Source organism: Natrix helvetica (assembly GCF_964273705.1).
Source record: "Natrix helvetica genome assembly, chromosome: 1".
NCBI lineage: Eukaryota > Metazoa > Chordata > Lepidosauria > Squamata > Natricidae > Natrix > Natrix helvetica.
In genome coordinates, this window is record NC_138548.1 from 44,350,080 (window position 1) to 44,367,388 (window position 17,309).

General features: G+C 39.1%; 1 protein-coding gene across 1 annotated transcript in view; it reads right to left on the reverse strand.

The window, feature by feature from the left end:
• Positions 1 to 4,353: 4,353 nt before the first annotated feature.
• The window catches only part of TUNAR (transmembrane neural differentiation associated intracellular calcium regulator), a 72,342-nt gene continuing 59,386 nt past the window's right edge, over positions 4,354 to 17,309 (reverse strand). Inside the window, exon 4 of the transcript XR_014173973.1 lies at positions 4,354 to 4,474. The gene's annotated coding sequence lies outside the window, so the exon portion shown is untranslated. The remainder of the gene's footprint in view (positions 4,475 to 17,309) is intronic.

The following is a 17,309-nucleotide window of genomic DNA, read 5'->3' on the forward strand; positions in this document are numbered from 1 at the left end:
GCATGATTGCTTACAGGATTGTGTAATATTTGACTCTTGATGGGATTATGATCAAATAGAAAAAGCAGGATCACAATTTGGAAGTCTCTTGGATACATGTCTCCTGCTTGAAGAGCAGGTAATGCTCATAGCCTTGTAGGGGTTTTGCACAGCTTTGGCTGGTGCACCAATTGCAAATTTATCTGGAACAGAATGTACCACATACATTCGTACCCTTTACATCTAAATTAGATTGTTGTAATTCATTCTATATTGTATCGGGCTGCTATTCAAGACCACTGGAGACATTAACTGGTCCAGGACATAATAACATGTGAGTTTAGTGGTTAATCACAATACTGTCACATTAGGTGTCTGTTATGGGAGTTGTACTGATTCCCAGTAGACTTCTGGGTACCATTTAAGGTACTGGTTGCTACCTATAATGCCCTATATCCATGATGGCGAAACTATGGCACACGTGCCACAGGTGGCACATGAAGCCATTTCTTAGGGCACATGAGGCATTGCCCTGGCAGCTCCAGCATACTGATTTCTGTCTTCATTTTCTGACATTTTTCACCCTCCGGTGGCTTCCCTGAAGCATCCAGAGGGTGAAAAATGGCCCAACGTGCAAACCAGAAGCAAGAAAACGGGCCATTTCTGGCCTCCGGAGGGTCTCGGTGGGGGGGAGGCAATTTTTGCCAGGCTCTTATAAAGGGTCTGGAGCCTGGGGAGGGCAAAAAACAGGTCCACCGTGCCATCATATGGCAAAAGCAGGGGTGTGTGGGGATGGGGGTTTGAGTCTGTGCGAGGGCGCATAGAATTGTGGGTGTGGGCCCACGTGCACATAACCCCCCATGCTCCCCCCACTTTTGGCACGCGATGGCAAAAAGGCTAGCCATCACCGCCCTATATAATAGTTTCTGCTTGCCTTACTGAAGAGGTACAGAGCTCATGGTAAGAATCTCACTTAGTAGGAGGTATAACAGGAAGAGTGGGCATTCTCTGCAATAACTCACTTCTTTTCAAGAAGCTTTCTCCCTGTAGCAAAGATAGCACCTACTTGGATGGCCTTCTGAAAATATTAGAAATCCTGGCTCTTCTGGAAAAACACTGGGGATTAATCATAAACAGTATTGACATATCAAACAAATCTTTAGTTTATTAGTTTTAGTGCCTAAATTGTAAGATTGGATTTTGGAAGATATGATCATAATTAATTATAATATAATATTTCAGCCCATTCACCCTCCCACCCTCCATATCCAATGCACCTGGTAAGAGGCAGAATTCTTTGGTAGTCAAGCACAACTAATGAAATAGATGAACTACTTGGCCTATTTCAATGACTATGCCATAAAGAAATTGTCAGGGGTACAGAACATCAATTAACCATGAAAAAAAAAATAGGCCAGCCTCTTTTATTTTATTTGTGGTAGCAGTCACAGTCACAATAGAACTATTTTGCCAATGAGCCAGTTCAAAGCAGTGCAGAAGGAATACACCATCTGTAAAATGTATTGTTTAGAAGGGAGAGGAAGAAACCCTGTTATTTAGTATGTGTGCTTGTAAAAAGGTCTACTTATGAAAGGAAGCCATTTAATTTCTCACTGGTCTCATTCTGAACTTGCTCAGTGATGCCCAGAAGACCAAGATATATGCTTTATCCATTTCCACTTCTGTGAGGGAACCATCTTCTCTCTTTGGACCTAACCCAGTTTTCTTTGTTTCTGCTTGTAAGAGACACAAAACAATACAATCACCAGAATATCATCTGACAACAGTAAACAAGCACCAGCTTTCAACTGCTTTCTAAGGCACAAGACAAACAACTGAATGAGATCTTTAATTACTTGGCTTATTCAGAGCATTTCTAGTTTGTCTTTCCTCAGGAGAATTCAAGGTGGCAACAGCAAAGATAAACAAATGGATTTTATATGTCCAACTCTTATAGTATAGCAGCACAATAAACAGCAGCGAAAAATATCAGCTGTAAGAAACAGCTCAATTTTCATACAGCTGTACATTTTTATCATTTAAATCTGATTGGAGTTCTTTCCACATTCTGGTTATTCATTTTGGAGAAGGAAAATGTTTTTCTTGGCTGGAGATTCTAAATGTCTTAGTTCAGCTTAGACATTACAATCTCTTTCTCTGGTCATAGGTAAAAGGCAAGATGCTAATTAATGTTCGAGCCAGTGTTTTACAAACTTGGCAACTTTAAGATGTGTGGACTGCAACTTGCAGATTTCCCCAGCCAGCATGGGGTTTAAATTGATCAAGCAATAATGGATTTTCCAGATTGGGGTGATATGATGATGATGTTATTCATTCAATTGTGTTCCAATTCTTGGCGATTCTATGGGCCAGGTGCTGCCAGGTATTCCAATCCTGCACTACTTCTTTGGGTTGTTCTGTTTTGGCTGGTGTCAGCTTTGATGGTGTCCAACCACCATGTCTTTTACTGCTAACTCTCTTAAACACAGATTGTGGTAGGGCTAACATTTCTGTAGCAAAAGTAATATTCTTTTTAAAATTACCGTATATTTTCAACCATCAAACATAGAAATGTCACTGTTTTTTTCCTGTTCTCAATTTTTCTTTTACAGTATTCTCAGTGTGGTGGCTTCTAAATAAGTAAGATCAATAATGCCATCTAACTGGATGACTTCAGAACGGGGTGAAATTCAGCAGGTTCTGACAGGTTCTGGAGAACTAGTAGCAGAAATTTTGAATAGTTCGGAGAACCGGCAAATACCACCCCTGTCTGGCCCCAGAGTGGTTTGGGAATGGAGATTTTGCAGTATCCTTCCCCTGCCACGTCCACCAAGCCACGCCCACAGAACCAGTAGTAAAAAAAATGAATTTCACCACTGCTTCAGAAGCTGTATAAAAAAAAGGCTCTTGGGCCACGTCTGGCTAGCAGCCCGCATTTCATTGCTCTCCAATTCTGCCTATATCCTAAGGACAAAAAAGAAAATCTGTCCAAATTCATTTAGTATCTCACGTTTTCTATTATGTGTTATTTAGCCCATTACCACTTCAATTTGTGAAATCTTCTTTACAAACATAGACATCAAAAAGAAGGCGTGTGCATCTTTATAAGTGTTTGTCCCAAAATGTGTATATTTGTGCATACTTTCCCCTGATACATAAGTCCAGGAAAAGGTAGATTTTATCATATGAGATGAGCTATTTCATACTTCTGGAAACCAAATGATGCCTGGGGATGCTGATTAAAAAAGGTCAAGCTGGTGGTTTCAGTCATGAGCTCATGGCTAGCACCTGGATTTTTGGGGAGACTAGTCTCCATTTACCTTGGGCATTCCCAAACTCTTCGGCTTTAATATTACTACAAATAATTATGATTTTCATTTTTAGATTTTTATCCCTCCTTTTAAAACATGTATTTTCATCAGCTCAAAGTAGTGAACATACCAAATACTCCTGACTCCTATTTTTTTCCAAAACAGCAACCCTGGCTAAGAACGACTGACTGCCCAAAGTCACCCAACCAGTTTTCACCCTAAGAGAGGTCTAGAACTCACAATCTCCTGGTTTCTAGGCTAGCACCTGAATCATTAGACCAAAGTAGCTCTTAATAACAATCATGATGAGTCCCATTGTCCCTTGGGGAGAGGTCAATGTTGACCTTTTTGGAAAGCCCTACTTTAACCCCTGTTCACTGCCTGTGCCACTGGTGCCCATCACCAGCTGTAGGATGGGTACCTGCACATATCTTCTGTTCTACTTAAATGATTCTCCACTTGAATTTAGAATTAAGAAAATTCAGGTTCCAACTTGTCCACAGAGCTGTTGAGCTACAGTGTTGACATTCATTTTTCAACTTCTGGAATTCAATTTATTTTGTACTTATCACATTCTGGAACTGCCCAGCTCCCTTACAGTGAGACAAGGGTCATAAATGGGGCAGAACCATCATGCCCTGTCCTACTTTGCCTCCCATATTTTCCTTCTCTGACCTTGGGGACTACAAAGAAGAAGAATTTGCCAGATATAATTTCTTTCTTTCTTTCTTTCTATGCTGGCAGAGATACAATCAGATTTATGTTCAGGGAATTCCCCACTGACAGAGATTGGATCCATCCCATCTTTATTAATCAGACTGCATCTCTCATTTGAAATATTCAGTACTTTGATACCTAATTACAGTAAATTATTTAGCAATCGTTTAAAGGATAGAATCCAAACCAAGCCACCAATTTCAGCAGTATCTTTAATCACACTGTACAGCCAGAGAACTCTGAGCAAATATTAACACAATTAATCAATGTCAACATGTCAGTCACATACTAAGCATCTTCATTTAATTATTCAGGCATTCCTTTTCTCCTGCCAGAATGTGGGGGCTCAGCTGAATGGTAGTTGTGTGAAGGTCACCCTCTGATATCAAGACATTTCCCTTTAGGGCAGGAGTTCAAACCTACTTTGATTACTCCTGTAGGAGTTCTTCTCTCCATTTCAGTTGCCACTGTCAATGAATGAAATGATATCTTACTATCTCTGTGGAGCAGTTTAAACATAACATTTGAATAACCTCCAGTAATTGGATTATAATTGACTTTCATGCAAGTGTTTATAGATAGTGATAGAATTACTTTGACAATGTGCTGGATTTTCATTGGAAGCAATTCTTTTTGGTAAAGGTTTTGTGGATTGCTTTTTTCTATCAAGAGTTACATCCTGCTTTATTGATGGATCCTCAAAAGAGCTAAAACAGTGCAGACATAATCCAAAACATAGTGAAAAACTAAGTAGACAAGCAGACCATTGAAACAATGAGCAATTTCAGAATGTCTGAATGTGTAGAAGACCTCCAAGGTCCCTTCCAACTCTGTTATTTTGAATTGGCTGATAAGTGCAACACCTTGTGTAAAAATAAGAGAAGCTACTGTTGGAATTCTCTCGCCTATGTATTTACACTGTATTCTTACAAGCTGCAATGCCAATTTTTGATTTTTATTTACCAGGTTCTATGAACTCATCCAGAGTAATTTGTAAATTGTGATTATATATTTTGGAGCATTCTACAAACCCTATTCAATAAAACTTAGTGTGCTGCATAAACCCAGACTTAATGATAGACCTCCAAAACATAATCTTCCTTTTCATTACTCCCCACTAGATCAGCTTCTGAATTTTCTGCAATCATAATGAACTTATTTATTTGTGGTTTGAATTCTTCTGAACAGAACTTTGTGAAAGGAGCAACAGATACATTTGTTTGAGGTACTTTTTCCTAGGAAAGTAAGACAGTGACCTGACACCTGCTCTACATTAGTGATGGACTCATGATAAATGGATGTAGTCTTAGCTAGCTAATAACTCCCCAAACAGGTGCAGTTAGATTAGTTCTAAATCACATTGAGAACAATGGAAAACTGAACTCGGTAGCTAGCTAGCAAAAGTATCTCCTGGGAGGGCAACACTTAAATTACTCAAGATGACAGAATTGGAGACATTGTTTGCAGTGCTCTCTGGAAGGGGATAGGAAAGATGGAAGTTTTCAATACATTTCCATTCTGGGAAAATAAGAGCAAAGGAGGATTTATAGGTTATGAATGTTAAGGTACACTCTAAAACAAAGATAACAACAGAGAAGGAAATTTCTCTATTGCACAGAGGAAAGCAAATGAAAAACGTTCAAGGCACTCTTTTAGCTTTTGTCTAGATTCCTGAATTATGATCTATGATCTGTGATGTTGCCATGGAAGGAATAGAGAAAAGAATCTGAATGCTAGGACACCGCCCAGCTATATTTTCCTCCTCCTCCTCCTCCTGATTTTTTATTTGAAGGATACATTTTAAATGTAAATTTGTAAACTGTGAGTGAGTAGTATAGCCTTTATTGTCATTGTACAAAATAAATATAATAAAATTGGTGAGACAAAAAAGTGAAACAGAGATGCTCTTGAAAATAGATATATAGCCAATGTTATTGTCAGAAAGATGGCTGTGAATTATGGCTGCCTGAGCTGTGAGTAGCTGTCTACATATTTGATAGTAAAGACATCTCCTAGTCACATTCAAGTCCTAAAAATTGGTTATTGTTTTTGTTACTATCACATGCTCTGTAATAGCAGATTTGTGATGCACTTAGAAGGTCAAATTATTCATCATCTAGCTGATGTGAACCAAATATTGTACACTAAGGTATCAAATGCAGTATTTAGTCTAATCTTATGCAATCGCTTTCAGTTTTTGTGGATATGGATTTCTCATACTTGTAGCTGTCTAGTCTACTATGTGCTATCTTGATCCCTGTTCATCTTGGCTTCTTCAAGTTAGTCAATGGGGATGGATTCAGTGAATCTATCATGAGGTGAACACATTTTTGTATGATGGAAAGTTACCTCTGGCCTGAAGGGAAATAATCTGCTCATTCCTGAACAAACTCTCCCTTAAGCCAGAAGACTTAAATTGCAAATACTGTCTAATCAAAAAGATGCTTGAGAAGATCATCATTGAGCCAGTTGCAGAACTTCATGGAGGAGACAAATTTTCTATTTTTTTCAGCTTGTTTTCAGCCTATCTTTGGGACAGAAACAGGGAAAGTCATTTTGATGGATCACCTGCTGCAGGAGAGAACCAATGGAAATGTAACTATTTTGACTCTGCTTGATTTCTCAGCAGCTTTTGATAAAAATAACCAGTATGGTTTCTTCCTGGATTGTCTCCATGAATTGTGTTACGGTTGTTCTGCTCCCATTTGCTTGGATCGTCCCAGACATTTCTGCAGCATTCCAGTGAATCTTGCTCAGCACAACTTTTCAGAAATAGGGACCACCTTGGAGGATTTATAGTCTGGTGGATTTTTTTTTTTTTTTTGATGCTGAGGAAGTATTTTTGTGATGCAAGGTGAAACCTACTGTGGCACTGATCTCCCTAAGATACTCCTGAGCCTCCCTAAGATATGCCTAAGCCTGGAGTATCCCAGCTAAAACTATGTAGAGAAGACTCCATTGAAGCAGCCATTGGGAGATAGCCAGGGGTGGGATTCAGCCAGTTCGGATTGGTCCACGCGAACTGGTACTTCCAGTGAGCATTTAGCCCTGCCCACCTGCCCCTGCGCTTTCCTGTCCTGTATTTCCTTGTCTTTTAGCTCAGCTGATTCACACGGCAGAGCGGATTGCCGCCTGTCAGCTGTTTTATTCACAGGTGCTAACATAGAAGGTAAGTTTTTAAGTTTTTTAAAAGGCAATTTTTTGAATGCTGCACACGTGCACTCACCAAACCGGTTGTTAAACTGGTTGCATCCCACCACTGGGAATAGGTCTTGGGTCTAGGCTGCCCGTTCTTTCTAGCTACCTGGGAGAATAAAAAAGTAATCTAAAATACATTTATTATTTACTTCAGAGGTGTCCAACCTTGGCAAATTTGCAGACTTCAACTTCCAGCATTCAGAATGCTGGCTGGTGAATTCTGGGAGTTGAAATTCAGAAAATCTAAGTTGCTAAGGTTAGACACCCCTGATTTACTTGTAATTTCTTCTGTTGTTTTGTTTTAACTCTACTATATTTTAATATGCAGGGCTTGAGAGAAAAGCCAGGATGGGGATTAAGATGAAGAGTGGGGTGGGTGGGTGGGTGGGTGTGCCTTCCATTTTGAGAAACAACAGCTATAAATAAATGTGTATGGTTTCAGAACTAGTGTTTTTATGGTTACATGCATTTCAAATCTCAGTCACCCTAGAGCTGAGTGATGGAAAAATACTTGCTTATTGATTGTTTTTTTATTTAGTTTCTAGACAGTGGAATCCCGGCACTAGAATTCATTGTTTCCAGTGAGTTATAAAATTATGAAGCTAAACAAAAGCATGAGTGAAACTTCGGGAGAGTGACAGGCTGGTATGTGGGGTGCATGGAAGAACTGAAAATGAATCTGGTTTTTACTAGGAAGAGAGATTGCATCTAAGCTCATGTGAGTTAAACTTATGGATGCATGAGGAGCTTGCACAGCAGACCTTGGACTTCATTTAGACTTGGCTTCCCACTATACTTACTTTGATTAATAAATCATTATTTCTTTTTACCTCCGCTTGCCACTTAATGTAGGTAGGTTTGAATACAAAATACAATAAAATGTGCATAAAATACTTGAAATATTACCTAATTACTGATTTAAAGTCTTTCATTCCCCCTCCTCAATGATATATCTATTTTGATTTTTTTAAAAATTGAAATTATGTTTTGGATCTAGAAAAAACAGAGTTTGCGTATGTTGGATATCTCAGAAGGGTTAGGGTTTCTCTAGTTTCTTTGGCTATAGAGGTGACAAGGGAGAAATGTACTTTCAGTCTTGCAAGATTCAGATATGGTAATGTTAAATGAAATAGAATTTGTTCATCTTGTCTGCACTACCTTGTAAGGTTGAGAGTATTATTGCTTGACCTATATAGATATCCTCACATTAAATTGTGCTATCAAGGAAGAGTGTATTATTAGATGAAAATAAGTCCAGAGAAAGATTAATTATCAAAGATTGGTGAGAAATAACAAATACGGTTATTTCCATCTGATACTACTTTTTAGTTTTTGTCACTGATTTATTTAGATTCATTATGGTCAAAGTTCTGGACCTTTGGTCTGATCCAGGGAGGCTATTTTCATTCTGTTCCACTATGTGTCAAGAGAGAAAAACCAGCAACTTTAAACATATTTAGTGGGTATGGATCAAATTTGGGGAGATTCCTTTTGAAAACAATGTTTGAGCCTATTGAGACTCTGGGAAAAGGCAAACCCTAGCAGAATTGCCTAGCAGAAATTGTCTGCTACAACATTCTACCTGTCAATGACTTCTTCAGCTTCAACCACAATAATACACGGGAAAGCAATAGGTAAAAACTCAAGGTAAACTGCTCCAAACTCGATTGCCGAAAATACGACTTCAGCAACAGAGTGGTCGCCTGAAATGCATTACCTGACTCTTGTTATTATAGCCTCAAACCAGTGGTGAAATTCATTTTTTTTACTACCGGTTCTGTGGGCATAGCATCATGGTGTGGCTTGGTGGGGTTGGCTTGGTGGGCGTGGCAGAGGAAGGATACTGCAAAATCTCCATTCCCACCCCACTCCAGGGGAAGAAAACTGCAAAATCTCCATTCCCACCCCACTCCAGGGGAAGGATATTGCAAAATCTCCATTCCCACCCCACTCCAGGGGAAGGAAACTGCAAAATCTCCATTCCCACCCCACTCCAGGGGAAGGATATTGCAAAATCTCCATTCCCACCCCACTCCAGGGGAAGGAAACTGCAAAATCTCCATTCCCACCCCACTCCAGGGGAAGGATATTGCAAAATCTCCATTCCCACCCCACTCCAGGGGAAGGATATTGCAAAATCTCCATTCCCACCCCACTCCAAGGGAAGGAAACTGCAAAATCTCCATTCTCACCCCACTCCAGGGGAAGGATATTGCAAAATCTCCATTCCCACCCCACTCCAGGGGAAGGAAACTGCAAAATCTCCATTCCCACCCCACTCCAGGGGAAGGAAACTGCAAAATCCCCATTCCCACCCCACTCCAAGGGAAGGATATTGCAAAATCTCCATTCCCACCCCACTCCAGGGGAAGGAAACTGCAAAATCTCCATTCCCACCCCACTCCAGGGGAAGGAAACTGCAAAATCCCCATTCCCACCCCACTCCAGGGGAAGGATATTGCAAAATCTCCATTCCCACCCCACTCAGGGGCCAGTCAGAGATAGCATTTGCCAGTTCTCTGAACTACTCAAAGTTTCTGCTCCCGGTTCTCCAGAACTTGTCAGAATCTGGATTTCACCGCTGCCTCAAACCCCCATAACTTTAACCTTAAACTGTCTAGTGTCGACCTCATCCCATTCCTAAGAGGTCTGTAAGGAGGCGTGCATAAGCACACCAGCATGCCTACTGTCGCTGTCCTACTATCCCCATTTATTCGTACCCATTTCCTGTGTTCATGTCCATGTTTATACTTATACCTGTTATCTCATACATGTTTGACAAACTAAATAAAATAAAATAAAATAAAATAAATAAATAGAATCCAGAAAATTATCCAGCAAAGTCTGGCAATAAGGTCAAAAAGCTTGATAAAAAGTGACATGTCATGAATGGTGCTGGAGCAGAAACTAATATAAGAAGAATAGAAGGTGGAACGTGGCATCTGCAAAAGGCATCTTTGAGTGGGCAGGTTTGATTATGGTTAGGTTGAAATTTTCAATTCTCAAAGATGATTTAGTGAAAAGATGATTTTTGTGGATTACTGCAGTGTACTTTATAAGGGGATGCCTTACAGAAGCTACATGAGGCACCCATACCAACAGTTATGGGTGCATCTTGCTATGCCCAAACATTATTTCTGGTATGAGAATTTCACTGTTATTAGTGACCTTCAAGTGTTAGTAGCTCCTATAAAGTCCTTCATAGAACAGGGCTTGGCTAGCTGTGGGATTACATCTCTTGCATCATTTCAGAAGGTTCGAACTGTGTGGCTGTGTTTTATGTTCCATTCATTAAACAATAACATCTGATAGGACCTACAAAATATATGTTCTCTGTCATGGTATCTGCTGCTTGGAATAATACCATCCAGGAGTTCTAGCTCACCCACCCTTGCTCACTTTTAAATTAGTTTTGAAAATTAGAGTCAAGTTCTGGAATGAGTTCATCCGGTGTGCCCATCTAGTGTATTGTGTATGTTTCGGTTAAAGTGTGCTTGTCTCCCCCTACCCCTCTCCAATTAGTTACTGTTATGCTATTCTTTGTTTTTAGATATATATTTGCTTTTTATCTGGATATCTCCAGATCCGGAATTAAACAGGGAGGCTCCAATCAATCAATAATCAATCAAATAATTATCTTTCTCAATTAAATTCCACATGTAAGGATAAAATATGTCTCTAGAAAAGAGGATTAATGATAATACGATCTCTGGGGCTATTTAATCTGCTGTCTAGGTGGTCACTTGGTATAGACAACAGTGGCTTCTGATGGTGCTTTATCTAACTCTAACCCTAATTCAAATGCATTAGGAGAATGTCATCTTGGGAAAGACTGACCATAGTTTCTGTACATTAAAATTAACTTCTTGGCCATTTTCAACATAGTGACCCCATATGTTAGACAGATCTGATTATTCATAGACTAGACTGTCCTAGGAATGGCAGCCATAAGGAGATTTCAACAAAAGCATAGATATTTGCTTGGGGCTGTATGCAAGATAGGAGTGATACAATGGAGCCTGATCATCAGCTTAAACTGAATCCAGATTGTGCCATCTGCTTCAGGCGTCCCAAAAAATTCTATCACATTTTAATATTGAAATATGGGCTAGGAAGCCAGGTTTTAGGGATCCATATTTCAAAGATTTAAATTTACTGCAGAGTACTCAATTCTCCACCCATCAGGGTGGGATCATTTGTTATAGCGCATTTGCCAATTATTTGCTAAAAATTCCACCCAAATTTATGAGAAGTCTTGATTTGATTTTTCAGCCTCAGGCTTGTTCTTTCATTCTGTGTGTTTTCAATTTCTTCCTCTGCCTCCTGCTAGACAGACAGACAGACAGACACACACACACACACACACACACACACAAACCTGTATGTATAAGCATACACAAATCACATCAACTACAACTACAAACAAAGAGAACTCCCTAAAAATGGTGGAAAAGTGTCTCTTATTTCAGAAGAAAAAATAGATGTTTCACACTGATTTCAGCTTAAAAATATAGCTCCAATGAAGGTTAGTAAATAAAAGTAAAATTAAAAGAGACTGGGATTAATATTCAAGTGGTGCAGTTCGAGACTGATTTGTTTTTTTCTTGTACTTATTCGGTATCAGCAATACATAAATAGATGAGATGCAAATGCACACAGAGTCCCAGATTCTCTTTTACAATGAAGAACAAAAATTGAGATCAGGAAGTACAGAAAGAATAGTATGCTTTATGGTGAATAACATTGGTTAGATCTCAGTTGGAGGTCAGACATATTGGCTGAGAGAATTAGGGGCACACAGAGAAGTTCCCTTGCATTTTGTTCTATTAGCTTTCATTCAATTTGCTAAACCGGGGTGGTGGGGTGGTGGTTTCAAACTCAATTTCATTGAGGGCCACATCATGGTTGTGTTTGACTTTGGGGGGCTGGGGTGGGCATGGGTAGGGTGGGTGTGGCCAGTTCTATGTCACTCATGTTGGGGGCACCTATGGTGGCCCGAGTGCTCTGCCAACAAAAACAGGCTCCCAAGCTCTGTTTTCGGCTGAGATGGCCTCCTGCAACCCTCTGCCATCAAAAATGGAGCTTGGGAGGGCCACCCATGGTCCTCGTGAGCTCTGTTTTTGGCTGTGATGGTCACCTGCAACCTACTGCCAGCAAAAATCGATCTCGGGAGGGCCACACGCATCCCTCCTGAGCTCCATTTTTGCTGGCAGAGGCACCACAGGCTGATCCTTTGCTGTTTTCAGGGCAGCTTCACTGCCTGTATCTAAGCACCCTACTGCATCTGGCCTCCGGGCCTTGAGTTTGTCACCCCTGTGCTAAACAGACTTTGTTTTTGGAAATTATCTCAAAGCATAAGAGAATTTTAATAAAATTAATATGGGTAAAGTATTGCGTGGTTATCTTTAGTATGTGACAAGATGACCAAGGAATGTCTTTCCTTTGGCATATTGTCATTTGTTTGTTTGTTTGTATCCTACCTTTGTTATTTTTACAAATAAGTCAAGGCAGCAAACATACCTAACACACCTTCCTCCTTTTATTTTCTCCACAACTCTGTGAGCTGGGTTGGGCTGAGAGCAAGTGACTGGCCCAAAGTCGCACCACCATCTCTCTAGCAGTACAAAGTTCCCCTGGTTTTCTGCATTTTCCTAACACTTCAAAGAAAGACATCAAGAGAGAACTTCTCCCACTGGGCTTTTTCTACCGCATTTTCGATATAAAAGGTTTCCGGGTGATTCCCCAAAGGAAAACTTCACAAGGGAGCTTCTGTTTTCATTTTCACCTCCGCCTGGAGAAGGTCTTCAGTCCAAGTAGTACAAAGTGAGGATGGAGGTAAATAAAATAGCAAAAGTCTTTTCCCCCCTGGGGTTCCCGAGTTTTTACAAAATCACAAGGAAAGTAATGGAATAAAATCTATTGGTGTCACTTGACCTGTTTTGTGGGGGAAGTTTGCTAGTTGCCTTTGACCAAACAGTACAATATTAGTATCTCACATTTCAGATCCCATTGCAACTCTATTTCTTATCACAGGTATATTACAAGACAAAATATATGACAATATAATGATTTAGGAGAAGGGTTTTCAACATTTTCATATATTTCATATATATGATTCGATAGTCTCTGAAGAGTAAATTTACTGACAAAGCTGTGTATGGTTTGTTTGTTTGTTTGTTTGGCAAATAAATAAAGTGATAATGGAAGACTCTTTCCTCCCTCCATTCTTTATTCATACTCCCCACTCTCCATTCAAAATATGTGGGGAAATTTGCAACATTATCTAGCTAGCAACATTATCTAGGAGCAAGCCTGCCATTCCTTGCTTATCTGTTTGTGGGGCTATAACTGTAATAGTCCATTCATTGTGTGACAATGCAGCCATCCCATGATGAATGTACCAGCACTAGTCCTTTTGTGGGGCAAAACTAGTTCCTTTTATGTGTGGGAGAACCTGGGCTGGCTAAGATAGTCTTCCTTTGTCATGTTGTGCATTTTGTATTGCAGCATGCTTGGAATCACAAAATAAGCAAACAAAGCCACACAGTCATCAGATTGTATCCTTTGATACAATCCCCCCATGCTTGGTTGGCAAAGTGCTTTTTCAACATTAAGCTTCTTAACACCCCACTGAGAAAAAGATGCATTCTTATCCAAACTGAAGAGAGGTTAACTGCCTTTCCCTCGGCATGCAGAGAACAAAAGGTAAACACAAACCAAATTATAATATTTTTGTTGTTGCTTTTCAGCTCTAAAATGTAACCAAAGTTTGTACCTGTCAGAGGGACAGGTTCCAAAACAACTAATTATCTCCAATTAGCAGAGTATTTTCCATGGATATGAACTTTGACAAACTGTAATTTCTGTGGAATAGAAATCAATCTTACCCATTTTATAAAGTTCTCTTGAAAATTTATATTTTCCAGAACTTTGAACAGGAAAGCCCAATTGCAAAAGGCCTTTTCTGCATTTAAAAAAATCAATGTGGCTAGTTTTTCATTATGTTGCTCCAACTATTTCAAAATATTTCAAAAGACATTTTTAAGATTGTTCTTTTGCTGTCTTTTAAATAAAATCTGAGATGGATCTTCATCAATAAATTCCTACCTAATTATTTTCAGTCTATCAGCCAGAATCATTGTAAAATAACTTAAAATTCAATAATGATATCAGCCTATAATTTCTTGTTACAGTCAAATCTTGCCCCTCTTTAGGTTTTAGTGCTTTATTTTGGGCTCTTTCCAACTTACTGGCATCTTCCCTGTCTGTTGATTAAAGTTCATTGTATTTTATAAAGATTGTAAAAGTCAATTTTCAAAACATTTAAATAAGTACCTAATCATCACTCCTGGTTTTATGTTTTTATAGCTTCAGAATCTTCTTTTAATGTCATAGGTCCACTTAAAATCTTTCTCTGTAATCCTTAACAAATTGTATTTCTTTTGAAAGCATCTATTTTTTCAAGAGAGATGTCACTTGCTTTATACCAGTTAGAATAATAATGATAAAATGCTTTTTGCATCCATTAATACAATACAATACAATAGCAGAGTTGAAAGGGATCTTAGAGGTCTTCTAGTCCAACCCCCTGCCTAGGCAGGAAACCCTATACTGTTTCAGACAAATGGCTATCCAACAATACATCTCCTTCTTGTAGCTTTAATATCATTTTCTTTTCTTTTCATAATTCATATGGCAACCATTTTCCTTGTTTGTTTGAAAACTCCAAGTGTTTTTGCTTGATATAATTCATTTTTATTTCCATTTTTTTACTGTCAGCATCGATAACTGTTGTTGTAAAAGCTTAATTTATTGAGAAATACTTGTCTTCTCTGGAAATGTCTTTAATTCATATTTTCTCTTTCTCTCATTCAAAATATTTAGCATTGTCTCTTGATTCTTCTTTTTGAGTTCACTTTTATATTGTATAAAATAACCTTTATTAAATGCTGTAAATTTTTTGGTAATGTCTCTGTTTTAGTAACCTCAATAGCCAAATTCTTTAAACTCCACATCATGTCTATTTTTGAAAAGGATTTGTGCTTTTCAGAAAAATAGGTATACTCTCTTGAATTTCCATTTACCCATCTCTATATATCTATAAGGGATGCAGTAGCTCAGTGGCTAAGATGCTGAGCTTGTTGATCAGAAAGGTTGGCAGTTTGACGGTTCGAATCCGTAGCACCACATAACGGAATGAGCTCCCATTACTTGTTGCAGCTTCTGCCAACCTAGCAGTTCGAAAGCATGTAAAAATGCAAGTAGAAACATAGGAACCACCTTTGGTGGGAAGGTAACAGCATTTAGTCATGGCAGCCACATGACAATGGAGACGTCTTCGGACAGTGCTGGCTCTTCAGCTTTGAAATGGAGATGAGCGCCGCCCCCTAGAGTTGGGAATGACTAGCATTCGGGTCGGGATATTTACGAGGGGAACTTTTACCTTTTTATATATCTATAAGCCATAAACTATCCATGAAATCAAAGAAAGCATTTCTTATTCTTGCAAATCTTCTATTTAGTCTGTATACCTTATTTATTTCTACTTCTGTATTCTTCTCAACCCAATCCATATAATTTGCCAAAGCTGTAACAACTGTTTCTGTATGTCTTCACTAGACTCTTCTGGAATTGCTCTAAAATCAATCTCAAATAAAAATTCCTTCTTTCTCAATTCCAGTAATAGCAAATTTTCTCTTTATCTTTCTAGCTCTCTGTCCATAACTTCTGTCTTACTCTCCAAAATTTACACTTTATCATCAATTTGTCTCTCCCGATCCCCGCTTTGTCTTCTTGTGTCCTTAGCACTTTTATCTCAAATGGCACACTCTACTTATAGTCAGCATCACAGTCTGTCTCACATCAACCAAGATCCACCAATTGTCTTCATTAGTAAACAGCAAACATTCCCACAAAGGTCAGGTTCATTTCTCTATTTTAATTCCAATACAAAGCATTCTGCCCCTTCCCCAAAAAAGTTTCAGAATAATTATCCCCTTTATCCTTTTTAAACTTCTCCCTCTTCTACTCCTTCTTAAGCTTTTTGCCAAAAGTTTTTAAACCTTTGAACTTTTTTCCCCCTTTCACTTACCAAGTGGAAGGCTCCTATTCTTCTGCTCAGAAAACCTCTCTTTAGCTGTAATTTAATTACATTAAAAAGCATTTAAGAAATTGACGCTTGTGTGAACCTTGTCTTCATATTGGCTGCATTACAGCTGTAAGCTTGACTGAAATCCTTCAATTCTCAGCCATTCAACTCACAAATCAACTGCAAAAATCATAGCTCCTGCAGTCTCCTCATGAGCAGCTACTGACTTGAGGGCAAGTGGGCGATCTCACAATCTCTTCTTCACCTAAAAAGGTTGTGCTGGCCAGAATTTGCCATCTGGTCACCTGTCTCTGCCATAAGGCCATCACTGCTCCTTCGGGGATGTGTAATCAGCTATAGAGTCTCACCTGGAAGCCAAAGTGGTTTCCAAAGGCAGGGAAGCAATATGATTCCTAGTTCGACACACGTTTACGCCAGATTACAGAATCGTGTACAGTGCTTACTGTAGGCATGATTTCCCCAAAAATAAAATATACCAATGGGGATATCACCAAAGAAAATAGTTGCTCAAAGGGGTTATATACTGTCCCTCAGTCAAAACAGAAAATAAAACCTAGTAAACAAATGGAAGAGAAAAGACCTATTGCAGGCCAGTTAGAGTCCTGCAGCTTATTAACCTTCAATGTTTTCACACATTTTCTCTATTTTTCATGCCAGAAACTGTAAGATCATCTTCCCAGCACACGCATGCGCACTGGGAGGCTGATCTCTTGGTTTGCAGCATGCATGCGCATGCATGCTCCCGTTTTGACATGGTGTCGAAAAGGTTCGCCAACATTGACATAGAGGCTCTTCTTTGAAAATTAATGCTCTTAAAATACTCTGTAGTTTTGAATTGGAGTAAAGTTGATGTACAGAAGAACATGTTAGAACCTCATCCGTTAGCTGAAATAGGAGGATCTTTCAATTTGCATTGACTTGACACAAGAAATAAAGTTGAAATATGTTCTTTCTTGGTAGAAGCTTTTCAATCTTGTTCTATGCTTCATTTAGGG